Source organism: Diadema antillarum, unplaced genomic scaffold (assembly GCF_040938485.1).
Source record: "Diadema antillarum isolate AM-2024a unplaced genomic scaffold, OU_Dant_1.0 seq00001137_RagTag, whole genome shotgun sequence".
Lineage (NCBI taxonomy): Eukaryota > Metazoa > Echinodermata > Echinoidea > Diadematoida > Diadematidae > Diadema > Diadema antillarum.
Genome location: NW_027271949.1, coordinates 304,592 through 317,610, shown reverse-complemented (window position 1 = coordinate 317,610; position 13,019 = coordinate 304,592). Strand labels below are relative to the sequence as shown.

General features: G+C 36.2%; 1 pseudogene; it reads right to left on the bottom strand.

The window, feature by feature from the left end:
• LOC139744120 (proteasome adapter and scaffold protein ECM29-like) overlaps positions 1-13,019 on the bottom strand; it is a 394,771-nt pseudogene that overhangs the window by 318,178 nt on the left and 63,574 nt on the right.

Genomic DNA, 13,019 nt, shown 5'->3' with positions numbered 1-13,019 from the left:
ACAAATGGAAGAAAAACTCATACCCCAAGAATATACCTGTTCTAATAACTATTTCTAAGAGGTTTATTGCAACTCAAATGACAAATGCACAAACTTTAGTACCACGGAAATATATGTTTACACTATCAAATATGTTCACACTACACCCTGTGAGCACTGTTTCCCAATCTACTTCATGTGCTTTGCATAAATGTCTATGGAGATCAAGAGACTGAAAGGTTGATGCTTGTTTTGTCCTATCTTTATACAATTATTTAATTTGAGGTAACCAAATATTTCTTTCACCCCAGAAGACTCCCCTGACCTCAAAGGTTGGTCTAATTGTATGTTTATTGACTCAAAGGGGAATGAAACCCAAATAAACATGTACCTTTGTATATGTGAATTGAGTGCGTGCAGTAACATCAGCAGAACACATCAGTAACAAACCAGTACAAACCAGTATGAACAAACCAGTACAAAAGTCCCCCCCCCAAAAAAAAAAAAAAACAAACAAACAAACAAAAAACCCACAAACAAACAAACAAACAAACAAAACAAAACAAAACAAAACTACGAAGCTTGCACAAAATGGAAATTGCTCAGGAATGAACACTCCACCAGATCAGATCTAATCTCAAGTCAAATGCTCAGAAACTAAGGGATTGAGTAAAATCCACTGGTAATTTGTATAATTTTCATTTTTTTTTAAAATGCTGTTACAATGGCAACACATTTTTTGACATTGACAAAAGATGAAGTTTGCACATCTATATAGTACAATAGTCACATAACTGAGATATATTGTATGTTGATGAAAATTTATCCCACACCTCCTGGAGAGGTTTCAATGTTTGAAAAAGATGAGTTTTGTGAAATGCTCTGATCAGCTCCAAGCACATTAATCAAAGTTAATTACAGCAGAAATATAGACATCATATAAAATGAAGAAAAAAGATTATAGTACATCTGAAACTCTCTATCTCCTATATTACATACTCACACTTGTTGTTTCTGCTATCAGCTTCACCATCCCAGACAAGAGAATTGGGCCCATAGGCTGCATACGGGCATCACTGCATGCAGAACACAGATGATGGACAAACTGTACTGCCATTGATTTGAGCTTGTTGTGAGGGTTGGCTCCATACAGACAGTCAAAGATGACCTTGACAGGAAGCACACAATAAACAACTGCTGAAATAACAAGTGTTAACATGAATATTCTACACTTGACTCAACAATTTTGAATAAATATACATGGTATTGTATTAAGTATGAAAACAAAGAGAATATCATTAGTGTGGCATAGGTGGGTTATACATTTTTTTTTTCTGCATCTCAATTGTGACACTGCATAACTACAACTGTAAACCTGGGAGGCTGATTTTTTTGTGGCTATCTTGACATTTGGTTGGTGACAGAATTACCCTTATTGCATTGCAATTCAGAGTTTGCAAGCAAGTAATCGGTATGAAGTGCTTTGGTAAATTAATGTCTACCCATTTTTTTTTTTTTTTTTTTTTGGGGGGGGGGGTGTCTTTTTTCTCCATTTCTAGACATTGAGGTATGTAAAAGGTAATATGAAAACTACAGACAACCAGCAAAGGCTTTCATGCTCTGATATGATTACTAATAAAATTGTTAATGAGTTTACCAAGTCACAGGTTGACCTGGTAATCCCTTTATAGCAGTTACTGGGCAATTCCACGGTAACTGACGTTACGCGTAAGGATTTTCATGAAATTGTTTATGTTGTAGTTTTGTGAATGAAAGCACCTGGGGCTTGTAATTAGCATTGATGAATGAGTTCATGAGAATGAAGAAATGGGTGGAAAGTTTTTCTCTCAAACTGCATTTCTTATCACATAGCAAGTGAAAATGTGTCGGTAACTGACGTTACGGAAAAAGGACATGGGAAATTATGGTGTAGATTTAAATGGAAATATCTCATGTCCCTGACTTCTAAACTTTATGTACTTTATATGGCAACATACCAAGGTTCTTGGGAACAGGTGTGCAAAATAATGTGCACTTCAGATATTTCCTTTTAGCACCATGCCAATTTCAGTGAAGGCATGACGGTAACTGACGTTACGTAACTGACGTTACGCTTACATTTGCCATAGAGTTTACACATGGAAAATAATGATTAGGAATAGTTTTGTGATATTTTATAATTCTGACCTTTCAGAGTGATTTGTTTGATATGGAATCATACGTTGGTTCATCAATTACAAATACCCAAATGAAATGAAACATTAGTCCATTTTCTTTGTGTTTGATGAAAACTTAAAGGGAAACATGTCAGTAACTGACGTTACACATACTTTTGCTATGGGGTTTACAAAGAACTAACTTATTTAACAGGTTATTATACTGCTGCAGTATACTAGTAACAATCCCAGGCATTTACTTAGCAACAAATTAAAACAAAATCTAAAGACACAAATGGGGTGGGGCCCTTAGAGGGCAAGCTCCCCCCCCCCCATGCCATAGCACAGTTGAGCAAAAATCATGTAAATGCACCAGAGGATATTTCTTGACATTTGTCTTAAGATTGAATGCTTATTCAACAGTTATGATTACACAGAGCCATTTAGATTCAGCAGTTCCAAGTATTAATATTGACATAACTAAGGGTTTTTTCTAATTCTTTTTTTTATGAACAGGAAAGTTTCTATCTAGAGTACCCCACCCATAATGCCCTGCAGTACTACACAAAACACAGATATTTTTGTGCGTGAAAAAAACCCCATATCTTTCAGGTCATGGGGAAAAAACACATACAAATAAAAATATTCATGTGAAATCCACTGTGATGTATTCTTTCTTCTTTTCTTTATTTTACTCCTTCTCCCTCAAGGCATTGTTAGGGCCACAAATAACAAAATGATCTCCATTATCAATAATGATTTAAATGAATAGTGTTACATTTTTAATATCCTTTTCTGTGAAGAAGAAGCATGCTTTTTTTGGTCAAAGGGGCATTTGTTTATTCCTTGCTTGAAGGAATGTAATTGTTTTTCTTTTCCTTTTCACTGGTATATCAAGGCTTGAAAATACATCCCAGATACCAAGAAATAGGACTTTGCAATGAAAGAATTCTAAGATCAATATAAACGAATCTTCCTGTTCATAATTATCATGTATTGTTACAAAAATGTCCCTGCATGAATGAAATAAAGTAATCAACAAATATGAACAGTTTTTTATTTTACCCTAGAATCACCTCTCACTTTGAGCAACATCAGTATTAGTTTCAAACAGTAATGACAGTACATGCCATATGTCAGGCCTGCTTATGTACCATTTCAAGAAGTGCCATATGAACTAAACCAAACATTTAAGTGCAAGCGAAGAAATATATCTCTTCCTGCATTTGCCTTGAGGTAGAAACTTCACTAAGCTTCCAGAAAAAAAAGAAAAATGCTAGCAAAAGTAGTCATTACTAAAGATTATGAAACTGTTTGTATACAGCTGTACACAAGCTTTTTAATAGAAAAAGGTGGTTACCATGCAACCACATCACTGATTAGGCCTACAAATTTGGTAGCTTTATCATCCCGTAGGACTGTGAATGTACTGTATAGTAATTTGAGTGCATTATATATTGCATGTGGTAAACCTAAACTTCCAGATGATTTAACCTTAAACTTGTGCTGAACCGAAAATCAAAAGCTCAAGCCCCCTCCACCAAAAAAATATAAATAAATAAATAAGATAAAATGAACCACAAAAAATGTATTCATGGACATACAGTGTACCATGGTGATGACATCATTCCCTATCAAAGGGATTGCTGCTCTTTGTTGATAACCTTTGACTTCCCAGGTGTATTGAATGGCCTAAAGTCTAAAAAATTTGCCTAAGTTATGATTGCTGTCATGGTAACTGACGTTACATACTGGTATATGACGTTTCGGTAACTGACGTTACACATTTTGATGTGTTCATTTGACTTCCCAGTATGCCAAGTATCCTTATTTTCTGGTATTGAAGGAAGGCATATGGGCATACATTAGAAATCCTAAGTTACATCATACAGCTCACTTTCTTTGATGAATAAAGTTAAAAATTCCTTGTTTTTGGTAACTGACGTTACATCCATCATTGTCAAACTAATCAAAAGTTTTAATAAAATTCTTTAAAGCAACCGGCTTTTTCTTTCTATCATGTGGCAAAAGACATGTCTGGTAACTGCATACATATAAAAGATTGTTGTTTAGAGTACTAGTAAAGTGGATATACAGATGGTAAATTATGTGACAATACACTCTTTCTCACCATTGAGTTATAGGCATATTTTGGCAGCCATTTTGAAAATCAAAATGGCCGCTTTTATTGAAAAACATAATGATTCTTAAAACTTCAACTCAAGTATTGTCTGAAAATGTATGGTGTTTGAAACAAATATTATTTTGAATTTTCGGCATCTGTGTCCTACGTACCGTGGAATTGCCCTACTGTGGAGTTTTAAACCTCTTCTGTTCCACATGCAACACAGGCCGACTCGGTGCACTTGAATGGACCCATTACTTCACAGTGCCTTGTCTCAAAAGTAGCATTCCTACACATTTATTTCCATCATAGTGGCTTGAGAATATTCAATCTCAATGAGTTGCATACAATTTTAAAGCTTAGAATCTTCTCTTTCAGAATTGGAGATTAAATAATGGAAAAAAGACTGGCAAATTTTTGGGGGTTCTGTAATACACGGTCACATTAATGTAAAAACTCAAAAGAGTCTCCCTTGGAAGAGAAAAAGGTACACGTATGTACATTACTGCTTTGAGCACATGTACAGTGTAATTTTCCTCCATGAAATACAACTTTTGACACAGAAATATAACAAGATATTGTTGATCACTTTCGTACCTGCTAACAACAAAATCATTCCTTGAAATTTGACTGTGGGCTTTAAAATCGGATTAAAATGGCATAAGTTCATGAATAATGCAAGACAGACAAAAAGAAGTGTGTGGGTAAGTAAGCTTACTCAAAATTCTTCACTAAATTACAGTGCTCACCTAATAATCAAGAACCATCGCTTAGGTGTCCAACAAAATTTAATGCAACAAACTTTTCACAGCATACTGCTTTCTCAAGACATATTTTGGCCAAACACTTCCACTGTCCATCAATAATGTCTAAAACTGTGTGGAAGGTGACTCTTCATACGCACATTGAAGTTTTGGTAAGTGCTATGGATAGAAGCTGACAAGCTTGATATGACCACCAGCACAGCGCCATACTTCCCAAACCAATGTTGTAACTAGAAATGTCGCTATGGCGACTGGTATGCCTCCGCCATAATGCATGATTCTCCTAATAGGTCTAGATAGTACATGTGGACATTGTGTGATTACATTTTCACAAAATTGGCAAAATATTAAAATGACAAGTTTGTCACAAATGTGTTGAATGTTCACCTTCCTTGACCTAGGTTTAATTGGATGAAGAGGAGAGCATGTATTTGGGATTTAAGGACTTTAACTTGACTTTGACAAATTCATAGGTTTATGCATTTAGTAATTTTCAAGGTATGGAGAAAAAGTGCAATTTCTGTATTGAATAGTAAATTGTTACCAGTTTCATCTGGCCTTTGACCCTAAAATTCATAAGATAATCACTGTCAGGCAGAACATGCATAAATACAATAGATGTAGTACATTTCAAGATAACTTGAGCCACTTCCGAGATATGGAGGAAAAAATCAGTTCAGCACTTTCACTTGATCTTTGACCTTTTGACCTTTGAGGCAGAAACAAAAGAAAAAAAAAATTTCCAGAGAATCTCTATTAGGTTATACATGCATACACCAAGTGTTGCATAAACATGAAGGAAATGATAAAATTTTGAAGTGTTGCCCTAGACCTTTGACCCCTGACCTTTGACCCCATGAATCCTAAATTCTCTAGATAATCACTGTCAGTCAGTACATGTATATATACTATGTTCCATGAAGATACCTTGAACAATTTCCAAGGTACAGGGAAAAAGGAGAAGTTTTAATATTTTTACTTGACCTTTTGACCTTTGACCTTTGATCTCATGACCCAAACTTTCACCAGAGAATCTTAATTTGGTAATACATGTATACAATAAGTTTCATGAAAATATCTTCAGGCATTGCATAGATATGGTGGAAATAGTAAAATTTTATGTATTTGACCTCGACCTTTTGACCTTTGACCTTGAGCATGTGCACCCAAAAGTTGATAGGCACAACTTCACCCCCTAACACACATACGTGCCAAGTTTCATTAGGATACCTCAAAAGGTTTTGATAGTTACCTTGTCCACAAAATTCATTACGGACGGACGGACAACCCGAAAACATAATGCCTCCGGCACCACTTCGTGGCGGAGGCATAAAAATGATTAGACTGTGCAATTAGCAGAAGCTACCCGGCATGGGTTTGATTGAAAATATTCCTTCTGATGCGGAAATGAAATCCATGAGATTGTAAATCCTTAAAAACAATCTCATGGATTTCATTATCACATCAGAAGGAATATTTTAATATATTAACTAATCCAAAAATAAAACAAGGTTCATTAATTTGAGAAAGAAATGAGGTCCATATAATCTGATGGTTTGTTAATCCCCAATTAAACGGAAGCCTTCTGATTATTAAAGCAGGAGAAATTGCACTACACACAGTCAGCTTTCTAGCTTAATTCTGTGAAAAGCAAGAGCAGAAACTAGAAATTATGCCTCCGCCATAATGCATGATTCTCCTAATAGGTCTAGATAGTACATGTGGACAATGTGTGATTACATTTTCACAAAATTGGCAAAACATTACAATGACAAGTTTGTCACAAATGTGTTGAATTTTCACCTTCCTTGACCTAGGTTTAATTGGATGAATAGGAGAGCATGTATTTGGGATTTAACCCTAACTTACCTGGGCTATTTAGCAAGCTTGAATTCCTGGGGGGGGCCATTATGGCCCCCCTTCAGATCTCGGCCGTTGATTGTGCGATCGGCGCAAAATTTTGCATGAACATAAAGCCGGATGTAATCTACAAGTCTGTTCAGTTAAATTTTCAAAAAATTTGCATTTTCTATTTTAAATCAATTAATTATGCAAATATATGCAAAAAACCTCATTTTTGTCTGTAATTGGCTTATGAAAGCTTATGGAATGCTGATTTTTGGTGTAAATATTCCTAGTGACATTCCGAACATTTGTGCATAAAAAAAATTCAGTGTCAAAATTAATTTCCTATTTTTTTTATTGTTTTATCATTTTTTTGAACTTTTGTTTTTGTTTTTTTTCAGCAGAATTTGTCATAAACATCTTTGGAAGCATAATTATACTAAAATGAATTTATTTCAGCCATTGAAATTAAAAACATGAATCTTTATACGAATTATTTGAAAAGACACAATTTGTATTGCCTTTGTACACAAAATCACGTTTTTGAGCAATTTTTGGGTTGACAAAATTTTTTTGAAGGGGCGTGGCTTCGGAATGGTATTCCCCGGCCCGACAAATTTGGTCTCAAAAGTTGCGCGAGACTTGAAAGTAAAAAGTCAGCGAGCGGCGTGGTCAAAAAATTTTGCGCGGCGGAATGGTCGCGGAATTCGTCGGGGGGGGGGGGGGGGGGGGGGGGGGGGGGGGGGTGCATAATGGCCCCCCCCCCCCCAGGTAAGTTAGGGTTAAGGACTTTAACTTGACATTGACCCTTTCATACGTTTATGCATTGAGTAATTTTCAAGGTATGGAGAAAAAGTGCAATTTTTGTATTGAATAGTAAATTGCCACCATTTTCATCTGGCCTTTGACTCTAAAATTCATAAGATAATCACTGTCAGGCAGAACATGCATAAATATGTAGTACGTGTACGTTTCAAGATAACCTGAGCCACTTCCGAGATATGGAGCAAAAACTTAGTTCAGCACTTTCACTTGATCTTTGGCCTTTTGACCGTTGAGGCAAAAACAAAAGAAAAAAAGAACTTTCCAGAGAATCTCTATTAGGTTATACATGCATACACCAAGTGTAAAAAAAAAAAAAAATCCTGCTGGCATTGAATAAACATGAGGGAAATAGTTAAATTTTGAAGTGTTGCCCTTGACCTTTGACTCCTGACCTTTGACCCCATGAACCCTAAATACGCTATGTTCCATGAAGATACCTTGAACAATTTCCAAGGTACAGAGAAAAAAAGGCGAAGTTTTAATATTTTACCTGACCTTTTGACCTTTGACCTCATGACCCAAACTTTCACCAGAGAATCTTAATCGGGTAATACATGTATACACTAAGTTTCAAGAAAATATCTTCAGGCATTGCATAGATATGATGGAAATAGTGACATTTTAAGTATTTGACCTTGACCTTTTGACCTTTGACCTTGAGCATGCGCACCCAAAAGTTGATAGGCACAACTTCACCCCATAATACACATACATGCCAAGTTTCATTAGGATACCTCAAAAGGTTTTGATAGTTACCCTGTCCACAAAATTCATTACGGACGGACGAATGGACAACCCGAAAACATATTGCCTCCGGCACCACTTCGTGGCGGAGGCATAAAAAAGGAATGCACAGGAGAAATTCAGGTAATCAAAACTTACCTGAATGCAGGCTGGAAACTGGTCTGCTGCCAGCCTGGATCTAAGGAGGTATGGGAATAACTTGAGCCTGGTTCTGGTACTGACTGGTGCCCGTTTTTCTTCTGGCTTTGGAGTGGGCTGTGCAATGAATAACAAGAAAGGAGTGGTACATTGAGGATTTCTAACTTGAGAAACAATGCCTAGTATACAGTGTTCTGGTGAACAGAGACTCAATTTCAATACTGTCACATCTGTCTCTGCAATCATCCATCTGCTTTGTGACATATAGTGGAGAGTATATGTTACAGTAACTGTCATCACAGTAATCATCAAATGAACTCTTGACATCACACTCAAAGTCAAATAGTACATAAATGCCAGAATTGGACATTTTGATGGTTCACCAAAGAAAGTTGCAGTGCAGCAAAAAACACAGTGCATAGATTACAACACTCACATAGACTACAGGTATAATGATCGACTGCATCACACTCATGAAGTGATTTGTGCACCCATAATGATACAATTGTATCACTAATTTTGGCTCCCCCCCCCCCCCCCCCCGAAGCTACAATGTCACCTGTCAAAATTTTACAATCCTGTATTCCATAAGAGTGATTTGTATGAACAGTTTATACTCATTACCACCAACAGTATATACAATGCTATATGACTGAATTGTGCTACTCACAATTGATCCACTTTAAGATAGAGGCGCAGAAGATTAGTTCTGACACTGACTTTGAATCTCACCTCACACTTGCAGCTCACCTCTCTTCCAAGCTCCTGAGAAATTTACAAATTCTTGTCATCTCTTTCACGCTTCTGGGATATTTACACATATATTCAGTAATTGCCATGTAAGCACTTCACTCACCTGACCTTTCACTGCCACGCTGCCTTGGAATAAGGCAAAGAGACGCCTTACCACATGTGCATCATTCCAGTCAATGCCACTTTAGATATCAACAAAAGAATTGAGGAAAAAAAAACCAAACAGAATGTTAGGATACTCTAACATAGAAATTTAGGACACTTGTTTTTATTAAAGTCAAACAAAATATTGGGGAAAATATGTTTCAAAATCTTGTGTGCAGTAAGAGTAGTGGATAAATGGTGAGTTCTGACATTTGACAGAGTACATAACAAATTATGACCCTATTAACATAAGAATGCTACATGCCAAGTTCGGTGAAAATCTTTCATGGTGTTTTCAAGAAATGATGAAAAATGGAAAGTTTACGCACAACACACACCAGATGGTGAATGATCCCAATAACTCACTTAGGGCCTTTAGCTAAGGTGAGCTTTAAAGTAGAAGCACACTTTTCACTTCAGTGTAAGAGGATGTCAAAAACACAAACATGCTTGAAAAAAAAAAACAAGACACATTCTATAACCAAACCAAAGATGTCCATTTTTTTTTCTTTTTCATCAATTTGCAGGAAAACCTTGCCACCAAAGTTTAATAAAATTTTTAATGCTACTCGTTAAAAAGGGATTGCAATTACAATTAAAGAAATTTCAACCTATTTCAATTTTTCGAAGGATAAACGCTTACCCTCTAGTATAAAACATTTGTGTTCCACTATATATATGCAATAATGATGAAATAACATGACAAACATAGAGCAGTTTGGGAGCACTTCCTTGCCAAAATCAGAAAAACAATTTCCGATCTAATTAATGGTAATGATATGCAGAAGTCACAAGGAAACAGCACAGCTTGCATGCATCGACCGAGCTACAGTGTAAATGTGTACAGCTATCCACGCAAAATCACTCATAAAAGATGTTACTCTGAGGATTAATTTTTGCAAATTAATGCAGTTTTAATGTGATATGTTATAATTTCTACAGTTGGTTTAGGGAATTATTATTTTGGAAAGGTACCACCATGCCAGTTTCATATGTTGTTGGCAGATAAACTAGGAACAAGGAAAAAAATTCAGACACTGAAAATCTTAACCACTCCTGCAAAAGTTTGGCCTTTCTATTGTGAATATGAAAATGATACTTAAAGGGTGTGTACAGTTCTGGGTGAGGTGAGGATTTAGCTTTTAATGTTTTGCGAGATATTCAGAAACCACTCTATGAGATGTCAGAGAGCATGCAATTATAAGGGGTATCAAAAGTTTATTTGATGAAAATCGGTTTTGAAATGGCCTAGATATCCAAAAACAAGGTGAAACAAAGAGATCCTAATAAAACGCGCGGCCTGTCGCCTTTTATTATTATCACTTTTTTAGATATCTCAGCCATTTGAAAACCAATTCTTATTAAATAAACATTGAATCCTTCTTAATGTTACATGCTCTTTCATATTTCATAAGAGGTTTCTCATTATCTCACTTAAGAATGTTCAAAACATGAATCCCCGCCTCAACCAGTACTGTACAGTCCCTTTAAATGCGAACATCCCAGTTAAACAAAAGCTCAGGCTCGTTTTACAGAGCTTTGAAAATCGTAAGCAATTGCTAGTAGGAACAAGCAAAAGGTCAATTTTATGCACAAGTTTTAAAGCAAATGCTTGGTCTCTAAGCAAGTATTTGTGTTTGCTAGCAAAAGCTTTTGCTCGCAAGCAGTTGCTTGTTTTTATACATACAGATTCAAGCAAAAGGCCAGCACAAGCAATCGCGAGTTTTTATTCATCTGGCCCATCGTTTAGACACCCCTTACTGAACACCAGAAACTGATCAGACAGCAAAGTTCATGAGACTGAAATGACATCAGGCTGAGAGCCTGTTGTTGCAGCATTGATACAAACATTCCGTATAGACATAGTGCAGGGAAGTGACATTGCTAACAGTGATTTTGTCGGCTTTTTCTTATCTCCCTGACTTTGATACTGTCATCACAGTCCTCAGCGAGTGAATTCTCAAAATCAAACTCAGCCTAATTGTACATGAATGTCAGAATTGGACATTCTGATGGGTCAAATGAGAAAGCTGTAGCCAAGAAACACAGCACAGATACATCACTTGCATAGTATAACAATACAAGCGTTACTATATATATTTTGTAATAAATTATATTGATAACCTGTTTCAGGAGACATTTCCCTTTGCTCTGACACCCGTTTTCATCTGATTTTCATAAGTTTTGCTTCTTGTTCCAATGGCTTTAAGTGGTCACATAAAATGTGCAAGATTTCAAGTCAAATGCTACAAAATTGAGGGAGTTAGCTTGATCAACAATATTATTTTGTGTGCCTATTATACCCCCCCCCAAAAAAAAATGTTACCATGGCAATGCACTGTTTCTTTTGACAAAGGATTTGTTTAGCATGCTTTGATATCTAAAAACTATTATGGTCACATATGCTGAATCTCAACTAAAATGCTTAAAAACTGAAGGAGTTAAAGCAATCCACATTTTTTTGTGTATGATTTTTATTGAAAAAATATTGTTACCGTAGATACACATTGTTTGACACTGAGGAAATATCAAGTTTGCACAACTAAATACTACAGTGGTCACATGCACCAAATTTCAAGTCAAATCCTAAAAAACTGAGAGTCTAATTGAATCCACAATATATATTGATTTTTGTCAAGAAAAATGTCACCATGGCAACAAATTGGTAAACATTGATAAAAGATATGTTTTGCACACCTAAAAAATCACATTGGTCACATGTGCCAAATCTCAAGTCAAATGTTCCAAAACTGAGGGAATTAGCTAATTAGTACAATGTTCATGGTGGGACACTCACGCCTTGTGGTCATAATGGAGTTACTGAGGATTATTAGAATATGGAAAATAATAAAATCAAGCCATAGTGCTAAGCTTGATTTCTAAAGGTAATCAATTGCGTAAAGCAGGGGTGGATCCAGGAATTCCATAAGGGGGGTGGGGGGAGGCGCATGTGCCCCCTCCATTTTTTCTTTTTATTTGTGACCAGCTACAACAAAAGGATCCTAAAGTTGCTGACGGCTGAGCCGAGAAAATCGTGATTGAAGTCAGATCATCAAAATCGGTCAAAACAATCGGATTTCTGTTTTTGGCATTATTTTGTAGTCTAATGTATTGTCTATCATCTGCCGAAATTTCGAAGCTAAGTAATCAAAGGTAAGGAAAGAAAATAGCGTTTTTCTGGCCCATGATTTTCTGACTTTCAATGGAAAAGAAATGTGTCTGAAGATTTGGATTCAGCGCCGCAGCAAGACTCCTCCCCTATCAACGATTCAGTGATCTTGTTGGTCTGTGCGTGGCATCCCAGTTACTGATTGGTCATGCGTAGACCGCTGGCGCTAAGCTTGATTGAACATGCCAGGGGTATACCTTCTATTGTCCAGCGGTGAAAACTGTCTTGCCTCCCCTTAATCATGATAGCGTTGGAAGGAAAGGTGGTTTTCTCGAAATGCTGATTTCTTTAACCACTCAACATTTGCTAATAAAATCATCGATATCTCCGCAACTGAGTACTTTTATGAGTCGTGTTATATATGAAATTAAAATGGA